This window comes from Oncorhynchus mykiss, chromosome 9 (assembly GCF_057628025.1).
Source record: "Oncorhynchus mykiss isolate SJ-2025 chromosome 9, ASM5762802v1, whole genome shotgun sequence".
NCBI classification, from domain to species: domain Eukaryota; kingdom Metazoa; phylum Chordata; class Actinopteri; order Salmoniformes; family Salmonidae; genus Oncorhynchus; species Oncorhynchus mykiss.
This window is the reverse complement of record NC_143030.1, coordinates 52,816,377-52,825,958: the sequence shown is the minus strand read 5'-3', so window position 1 is coordinate 52,825,958 and position 9,582 is coordinate 52,816,377. Positions and strand designations below refer to the sequence as shown.

Below are 9,582 nucleotides of genomic sequence, written 5' to 3'. Positions count from 1 at the left end.
ATATGGTGGAAGCATTTCAAATGTTCAAACACTTTAGATATCTTTTCAAATTGGACATCTTACAGTAAGATTTGTATACAGACAACCGCACACATAATTGCATGAGTCATTTCAAAGTTATCTCGGTATCGCACTGGTGAGGTTCCTCATTCTCCTGTCTGGTTTGCATGTGGAGGGCCCACGCTGGCAGCATCGGTCCTGGAAGAAAAGAGTCCTTGTGTTACTATCGATCAGACATTACCGAGCTGTTGCAAATCTCTGCATTACCACAATCATATCCTAGCAGGAATGTTGATGGTGCAAATTGTGTCTGTACAAAAAGGGGGTGGGGGGGTAAAGGAGATAAAGAAGAGGAAAACGTCAGTAGAGAGAAAGGGAGAGTGGGAGTGAAAGACAGGGAAGAAGAGAGAAACGTTAATGGTACTGTAGGTCTTTGTGGTCTTTGTCAGGTTAGTAAGGAATACCTTAAACACCGATGAGATTCATCACCCACGCAGAATCAATCAATCAATCAAATGTATTAATAAAGACATTTTTACATCAGCAGATGTCAGAAAGGGCTTATACAGAAACCCGGCTCAAAAACCCAAACAGCAAGCAATGCAAATTTAGAAGCACGGTGGCTAGGAAAAAACTCCCTAGAAAGGCAGGAACCTAGGAAGAAACCTAGAGAGGAACCAGGCTCTGAGTGGTGACCAGTCCTCTTCTGGCTGTGCTGGATGTAGATTATAAGATTGCGTGGCCATTAAGGCCAGATCGTTCTTCAAGATGTTCAAACGTTCGTAGATGATCAACAGGGTCAAATAATAATCACAGTGGTTGTAGAGGGTGAAACAGGTCAGCACTTCAGGAATACATGTCAATTGGCTTTTCATAGCCGAGCATTCAGAGGTCGAGACAGCAGGTGCGGTAGAGAGGGAGAGAGAGAGAGGGAGGGTGAAAGAGATATGATTATGGAACAGGTTGCAGCTGGTGGGGATCTGCTCTGACTCCAGCACACCTGTCTCTGCCCACCCAATCACACACACACATACAGAGAGAGCAAGAGGGAGAGGGAGAGAGTACTGGGGGAGTGCAGCAGGTCAAGGAAACACAGGATGAGCAATAGAGGGCATTGCAAAGAGCAGATGTGACCGAATCCAGCCAGCTGGTCTACGTGTGCTCTGAGGACACAGCTAGGGATGCCGTCTGGGCCGGCAGCCTTGGGAGGTTTAACACGCTTAAATGTCTTACTCACGTCATCCATGGCGAAGGAGAGCCCACAGTCCGTTAGAGCCGTTGGACTAGTAACCTGAAGGTTGCAAGTTCAAATCCCCGAGCTGACAAGGTACAAATCTGTTGTTCTGCCCCTGAACAGGCAGTTAACCCACTGTTCCTAGGCAGTCATTGAAAATAAGATTTTTTTCTTAACTGACTTGTTAAATAAAGGTAAAATTACAGTGCATTCGGAAAGTGTTCAGAACCCTTCATGTTTTCTATATTTTGTTAGGTTACAGCCATATTCTAAAATGGATTATGTTTTTCCCCCTCATCACTACACAAAATACCCCATAATGACAAAGCGAAAACAGTTTTTTTTGCCAAAATAATAATAATATATATATATCACATTTACATAAGTAGTCAGACCCTTTGCTATGATACACAAAATTGAGCTCAGGTGCATACTTTTTCCATTGATCATCCATGATGTGTTTCTACAACTTGATTGGAGTCCACCTGTCGTAAATTCAATTCGTTTTTTATAATCAATCCTCAAGGTGTTTTTCAAATATCTATTCGATAATATATCAACTGGGACAGTTGGCTTTTCAGTAGGACCGGAAAAATGGCTACTGCTCTCTGTTACGCAAGAATCACTCTGAGAGCCATCAGCTGGCCACTTACGCAATGTGTTCGTTTACGCTCATTCTTCGACATAAAGGCGTGAAACTACATCTAAAGGCTGTAGACACCTTAGGGAAGACGTAGAACAAGGAACCTGGTTGATATGCCTTTCAATTGGCAATAGGGATGCATAGAAAGACAGGGGTTTCAAAATAAGGGTCACTTCCTGATTGGATTTTTCTCAGGATTTCGCCTGCAATATCAGTTCTGTTATACTCACAGACAATATTTTTACAGTTTTGGAAACTTTAGAGTGTATATGCATATTCTAGCATCTGGTCCTGAGAAATAGGCAGTTTACTTTGGGAACGTTATTTTTACAAAAATAAAAATAGTGCCCCCTAGCTTCAAGAGAGCCTCTAGAGACAAAACCTCTCTCATTGTCACTCAATGCCTAGGTTTACTTCCACTGTACTCACATCCTACCATACCCTTGTATGTACATTACTTGCATCTATTCTTTCACGCCCAAAAAATCTGCTCCTTTTACTCTCTTTTCCGAACGCACTAGACAACCAGTTCTTATAGCCTTTAACTGTACCCTTATCCTACTTATCCGGTTCACCCAGGCCCTGCATCTCCCAGCACCACTACCCAGGCGCTCTCAGTTGTTGACTTCTGTAACCGTAAAAGCATTGGTTTCATGCATGTTAACATTAGAAGCCTCCTGCCCAGGGCCTCCCGGGTGGCGCAGTGGTTAAGGGCGCTGTACTGCAGTGCCAGCTGTGCCATCAGTCCCTGGGTTCGCGCCCAGGCTCTGTCATAACCGGCCGCGACCGGGAGGTCCGTGGGGCGACGCACAATTGGCCTAGCGTCGCCCGGGTTAGGGAGGGCTTGGTCGGTAGGGGTTGTCTCATCGCGCACCAGCGACTCCTGTGCCGGGCGCAGTGTGCGCTAACCAAGGTGGCCAGGTGCATGGTGTTTCCTCCGGCGCATTGGTGCGGCTGGCTTCCGGGTTGGATGCGTTCTGTGTTAAGAAGCAGTGCGGCTTGGTTGGGTTGTGTATCGGAGGACGCATGACTTTCAACCTTCGTCTCTCCCGAGCCTGTACGGGAGTTGTAGCGATGAGACTAGATAGTAGCTACTACAACAATTGGATACTACGAAAAAGGGGTAAAATTAAAAAAAAAAAAAAAAAAAAGAAGCCTCCTGCCTAAGTTTGCTTTATTCACCGATTTAGCACACTCCGCCAACACTGATGACCTAGCCGTGTCTGAATCCTGGTTTAGGAAGGCCACCAAAAATCCTGACATTTCCATACCCAACTTCAACATTTTCCAACAAGATAGAACTGCAAAAGGGGCAGAGTTGCAATCTACTGCAGAGATAGCCTGCAGAATTCTGTCATACTATCCAGGTCTGTGCCCAAACAATTTGAGCTTCTACTAAAAATCCACCTTTCCAGAAATAAGTCTCTCACTGTTTCCGCTTGTTATAGATCCTCCTCAGCCCCAAGCTGTGCCCTGGACACCATATGTGAATTGATTTCCCCCCATCTATCTTCAGAGTTCGCACTGTTAGGTGACCTAAACTGGGATATGCTTAACACCCCGGCCATCCTACAATCTAAGCTAGATGCCCTCAACAAATGATCAAGGAACATACCAGGTACAACCCTAAATCATAGATACCATCCTGACCAACTTCCCATCTAAATACACCTCTGCTGTCTTCAACCAGGATCTCAGCGATCACTGCCTCATTGCCTGCGGCCATAATGGGTCTGCGGTCAAACACTCCCAAAAACACTTTAGCGAGCAGGCCTTTCTAATCGACCTGGCCCGGGTATCCTGGAAGGATATTGACCTCATCCCATCAGTAGAGGATGCCTGGTTATTCTTTAAAAGTGCTTTCCTCACCATCTTAAATAAGCATGCCCCATTCATAAAATGCAGATCTAAGAACAGATATAGCCCTTGTTTCACCCCAGACTTGACTGCCCTTGACCAGCACAAAAACATCCTGTGGTGTAGTGCATTAGCATTGAATAGACCCCGCGATATGCAACTTTTCAGGGAAGTCAGGAACCAATATACACAGTCAGTTAGGAAAGCAAAGGCTAGCCTTTTCAAACAGAAATTTGCATCCTGTAGCACTAATTCCAAAAAGTTTTGGGACACAGTAAAGTCCATGGAGAATAAAAACACCACCACTGCCCAATGCACTGAGGCAAGGAAACACTGTCACCATCAATAAATCTACGATAATCAATTATTTCAATAATATTTTTTTTATGGCTGGCCATGCTTTCCACCTGGCTACCCCTACCCCGGCCAACCTACCCCTTGTAGCAACTTGCCCAAGCCCCCCCTCCTTCACCCAAATCCAGACAACTGATGTTCTGGAAGAGCTGCAAAATCTGGATCCCACAAATCTAGACCCTCTCTTTCTAAAATTATCCACTGAAACTGTTGCAACCCCAATTACTAGCCTGTTCAACCTCTCTTTTTGTATCATCTGAGATCCCCAAAGATTGGAAAGCTGCCACGGTCATCCCCCTCTTCAAAGGGGGAGACAGTCTAGACCCAAACTGCTACAGACCTATATCCATCCTGCCTTGCCTTTCTGAAATCTTTGAACGCCAAGTTAACAAACAGATCACCAACCATTTCGAATCCCACCGTAACTTCTCCACTATGCAATCTGGTTTCAGAGCTGGTCATGGATGCACCTCAGCCACACTCAAGGTTCAAAATTATATCATAACCGCCATCGATAAAAGACAGTACTGTGCAGCCATATTCATCGACCTGGCCAAGGCTTTTGACTCTGTCAATCATCGCATTCTTATTGGCAGACTCAACAGCCTTGGTTTCTCAAATGACTGCCTCGCCTGGTTCACCAAATACTTCTCAGATAGAGTTCAGTGTGTCAAATCGGAGGGCCCGTTGTCCGGACCTCTGGCAGTCTCTATGGGGGTGCCACAGGGTTCAATTCTCGTGCCAACTCTTTTCTCTGTATATATCAATGATGTCGCTCTTGCTGCTAGTGATTCTCTGATCCACCTCGACGCAGACGGCACCATTCTGTTTACCTCTGGCTCTTCTTTGGACACTGTGTTAACTAACCCCCAGATGAGCTTCAATGCCATACAACTCTCCTTCCGTGGCCTCCAACGGCTTTTAAAAGCTAGTAAAATTAAATATATGCTCTTCAACCGATTATAGCCCGCACCCGCCCGCCCAACTAGCATCACTACTCTGGACGGTTCTGACTTAGAATATGTGGACAAATACAAATACCTAGGTGTCTGGTTAGACTGTAAACTCTTCTTCCAGACTCACACTAAGCATCTCCAATCCAAAATTAAATCTAGAATCGGCTTCCTATTTCGCAACAAAGCCTCCTTCACTCATGCTGCCAAACATGCCCTCGTAAAACTGACTATCCTACCGATCCTTGACTTCGGCGATTTCATTTACAAAATAGCCTCCAACACTCTACTAAAAAAACTGGATGTAGTCTATCACAGTGCCATCTGTTTTGTCACCAAAGCCCCACATACTATCCACCACTGCGACCTGTATGCTCTTGTTGGCTGGCCCTCGCTACATATTAGTTTGCAAACACACTGGCTCCAGGTCATCTATAGGTCTTTGCTAGGTAAAGCCCCACCTTAGCTCACTGGTCACCAAAGCAACACCCACCCATAGCACGGGCTCCAGCAGGTATATTTCACTGGTCATCCCCAAAGCCAACACTTCCTTTGGCCACCTTTCCTTCCAGTTCTCTGCTGCCAATGACTGGAACGAATTGCAAAAATCACTGAAGCTGGAGTCTTATATCTCCCTATCTACCTTTAAGCATCAGCTGTCAGATCAGCTTACCAATCACTGCACCTGTACACAGCCAATCTGTAAATAGCACACCCAACTACCTCATCCCCATATTGGTATTTATCTTCTTGCTCTTTTGCACCCCAGTATCTCTACTTGCACATCATCATCTGCACATCTATCACTCCAGTGTTAATGCTAAATTGTAATTATTTCACCTCTATGGCTTATTTATTGCCTTACCTCCCTACTCTTCTACATTTTCACACACTGTACATTGATTTTTCTATTGTGTTGTTGACTGTACGATTGTTTATGTGCATCTCTGTGTTATTGTTTTTGTCGTACTGCTTTGCTTTATGTTGTCCAGGTCGCAGATGTAAATGAGAACTTGTTCTCAACTGGCCTACATGGTTGAATAAAGGTGAAATAAAATAAATCATCAACTCCACCAATCAGGCCTTTATGGTAGAGTGGCCAGACGGAAGCCGCTCCTTAGTAAAAGTCACATTTACAGTCCACTTAGAGTTTGCCAAATAGCACCTAAAGGACTCTCAGATCATGAGAAACAAGATTCTCTGGTCTGATGAAACCAAGATTGAACTCTTTGGCCTGAATGCCAAGCGTCCTGTCTTGAGGAAACCTGGCAACATCCCTACAGTGAAGTGTGGTGGTGACAGCATCATGCTGTGGGGATGTTTTCAGTGGCAGGGACTTTGAGACTAGTCAGGATCGAGAGAAAGGTTAATGGAGCAAAGTACAGAGAGATCCTTGATGACAACCTGCTCCAGAGCACTCAGGACCTCAGACTGGGGCGAAGGTTCACCTTCCAACAGGACAATGACCCTAAGCACACAGCCAAGACAAAGCAGGAGTGACTTCGGGACAAGTCTCTGAATGTCCTTGAGTGGCCCAGCCAGAGCCCGGACTTGAACCCAGTCAAACATCTCTCGAGAGACCTGAAAATAGCAGTGGCGCTCCCCATCCAACCTGACAGTGCTTGAGAGGATTTGCAGAGAAAAATGGGAGAAACTCCCCAAATACAGGTGTGCCAAATTTGTTGCGTCATAGCCAAGACAACTCGAAGCTCTAACCGCTGCCAAAGGTGTTTCAACAAAGTACTGAGTAAAATGTCTGAATACTTATGCAAATGTGATATTTAAATGTTTTATTGTGTATATATTAACTCACATAATTGAATTTATAAGTATGCAATAAGGGGTCTGTAATAGAATAAAAGTGTCAAAAACAAATGTAGACATTAATAAATGCATTTCTATAGCTCCAAAATATGTTTTACAACGGTGGGGAAGTGCCAAGACGTAGCTTCAAATAAGCACCCCCTCTGAAGGTCATCTAGTGTAAATATAAGTCATTGCTGCAGACTCAGGCCAGAGCCATGCCCCATCCAGTAGTGCAGTGGTTCCTGGAGAATTTGGAATATAAATCTTGCGAAAAAGTTCTGGCCTGCCTGGAGAAGGAAAGGTGCCCTGTCCAAAAAATTCTATGAGAAACAGTGACATACACTCGGAATTATATAAAATTATACATCTCATATTGGTCTTTCACAGTCAGGTCATCCCAAGCTGTATTGTGCAAGTAGGCTAATAGTAGGCCAACCATTGAAACCAATTCATGAGGCTGTTAACTGAGTCAGAAATTCACAGGTTTTTGATTTTATTATATTCGTTCAGGTTTTTGCTCTCAAAGTCACAATTTTAAATAGAAAAACAATGGAATTTGATGTTCTAAGTCCTAAAAATGCTTTAACCACATAATGAGACCACTTTGATGTCTGGAAATAATCTAAGAAATGTCGATATTTGACTGTAGTTACCATTTAATTTAAGTGCACAGGCACTGTTTGGTTAGCAGTGTTTGTGTAGCACATGATATATAGTTTGCAAAACAAATGGCCACTGGATTGATGCAAATAATCATAACATCATTCTGCCAGGTAGGAATAGAAATTGTTGCCCTCCTATACCCCAGTAAATCTAGAAAATTCCAAGTAGGCGAAAAACTTTGAAAATTATCTAAAATACCTTTTTTTCAGATGTTGAAATCAGGTTAATTTTCGGGCTCTGATCAAAAGTTTAAAGTACGTTTTTTATAGATGTCTGTTTTTGGACCAAATCAAGGCCAGTCCAGACTGGACCAAATCTGAACCAAACAAAGACGTCTATGCCTAAGCATCTTTCTCGGATTCCAAAGGTTGCAAATTCTAATCCAACCATTGAAAGTTGTTTTTAGATTTTAGATTTTTGTTTTAAACCTATGCCAAACCTTAACCCTTACCTAAACCATTCGGAGTTAATATTTAACCTTAACATTTCTGGGGGTTAACGACTAAACTTATCCCGAACCTTAAGAATTCTGAGTTAATGCCTAAATGTAATCTTAAACACATCACAATGTGACGTTTGAGATACATGGCTGAATGTCTAATTCGGACCTGAGACTGTGAGAGCTTTTTGTGTTGTGTAAAATAGGCAGTTGCATTGCCTTTATTAATCCTGATCCCTGTGACTATTTGGCCAGGTCAATGTGTCTATTTAAGCTCTTAATATCAGCTACCCAACGTTATGAGGAGTTATCCTGAGCCTATTGTCAATGGGAATCGATGTGTTAACACAGTGGGAAATGCAGAAGTCTTTTTTATTTCGTTCTGATCAGCTCGTCAAAAATAGACTGATACACTCTTGAAACCACTGATCTTGACAGTTTAGCACAAGGGGTAAAACTCATGGACAGCAGTTGTGAGAAGCCTCCATTCGATATTGGCCATTTTACTTTAACCTGTGCTGTTTTTAGGACATGACACTAATTATAAGATGTCAGAGCATTTTATATTTGATTGGGCGCCATTGAGTTTAGTCTATTTGATTGGAGAAACGTGCATGATATAAAAAGTGTCCTTCTGATTACATTGTCATTCATTTTATATCCAGCATGTAGGCTACAGAAAATACCATATTCTTCTAGCATAGGGTATATCTGCTACATGATTTATGTTATAATATTTTTTGCTGTAATATTGGTGGAGCGCTGCAGTGATGCGTCTCTCCAGTTCTCTGGAGAACTGTGCTGGGAATGGACAAGCAAAAATATTTTGCACCCCTGCCTTTGAGCGCTCAACTAAAATGTCCATATGCCACTGGTTGAGAGAAATTGTCATTGTTTCAGGCAAAATTCTGTGAGATGTTATGTGTTGTTGGAGGTGCGTTTTGGTCAGTTAACACTTGAAAATGCGGCCCTAATCAATCTGCCTAATCTTGCCTAATGTCCGGGCCAATCCATTTTTGTCTACGAAACCGCTTGCACGTGAGGCGCGCATTTTAGAACGGTGTGTTCCTGCAAATTGCATTTTGGAACATTCGCACGTACCACCATGAGCACATTGCTGACCTAAAACGTGAATAAATAATTGTTTATCAACATTTTAAGCTATACATTCTTATCTGCTCCAAATGCCTTATTAATGATGGTGTATATGCTGTACACCTCCACTACACTACACTACACTACTTTGATGCGCATGGTGGGGATTAAGACGTGAGTATATTCAATGCCCACTGAAAAATAAGTGGGTATAAAGTGTGTACCTGCGTACACCCTTCACTACACCACTGGCCCCATCTAAAAGAGAAAGGGAAAGGGGGATACCTAGTCAGTTGTACAACTGAATGCATTCAACTGAAATGTGTCTTCCGCATTTAATCTAAGACCCTACTTCTGACTCTCTCTTTCGAGCCGTGGCTCAGAAGAAATTTGTGTTTAATCCTGACATTTGATTAAGGATTAGTTAAAGAGACAGATGATTTGTTTGATGTCCTTGCATGGCCCGATCCGCCCATGCCTCCATGCTCCATGCCCTCAGTGACTGTGGGATGTTGTCTGTGACTCCAGCTGAGTATGC

General features: G+C 43.3%; 1 long non-coding RNA gene across 1 annotated transcript in view; it reads right to left on the bottom strand.

Annotated features, from left to right (window-relative positions):
- Positions 1-14: 14 nt before the first annotated feature.
- The window catches only part of LOC149981256 (uncharacterized), a 376,586-nt gene continuing 367,018 nt past the window's right edge, over positions 15-9,582 (bottom strand). The window contains exon 3 of the long non-coding RNA XR_016483306.1: positions 15-198. This is a non-coding gene — a long non-coding RNA (uncharacterized LOC149981256). The remainder of the gene's footprint in view (positions 199-9,582) is intronic.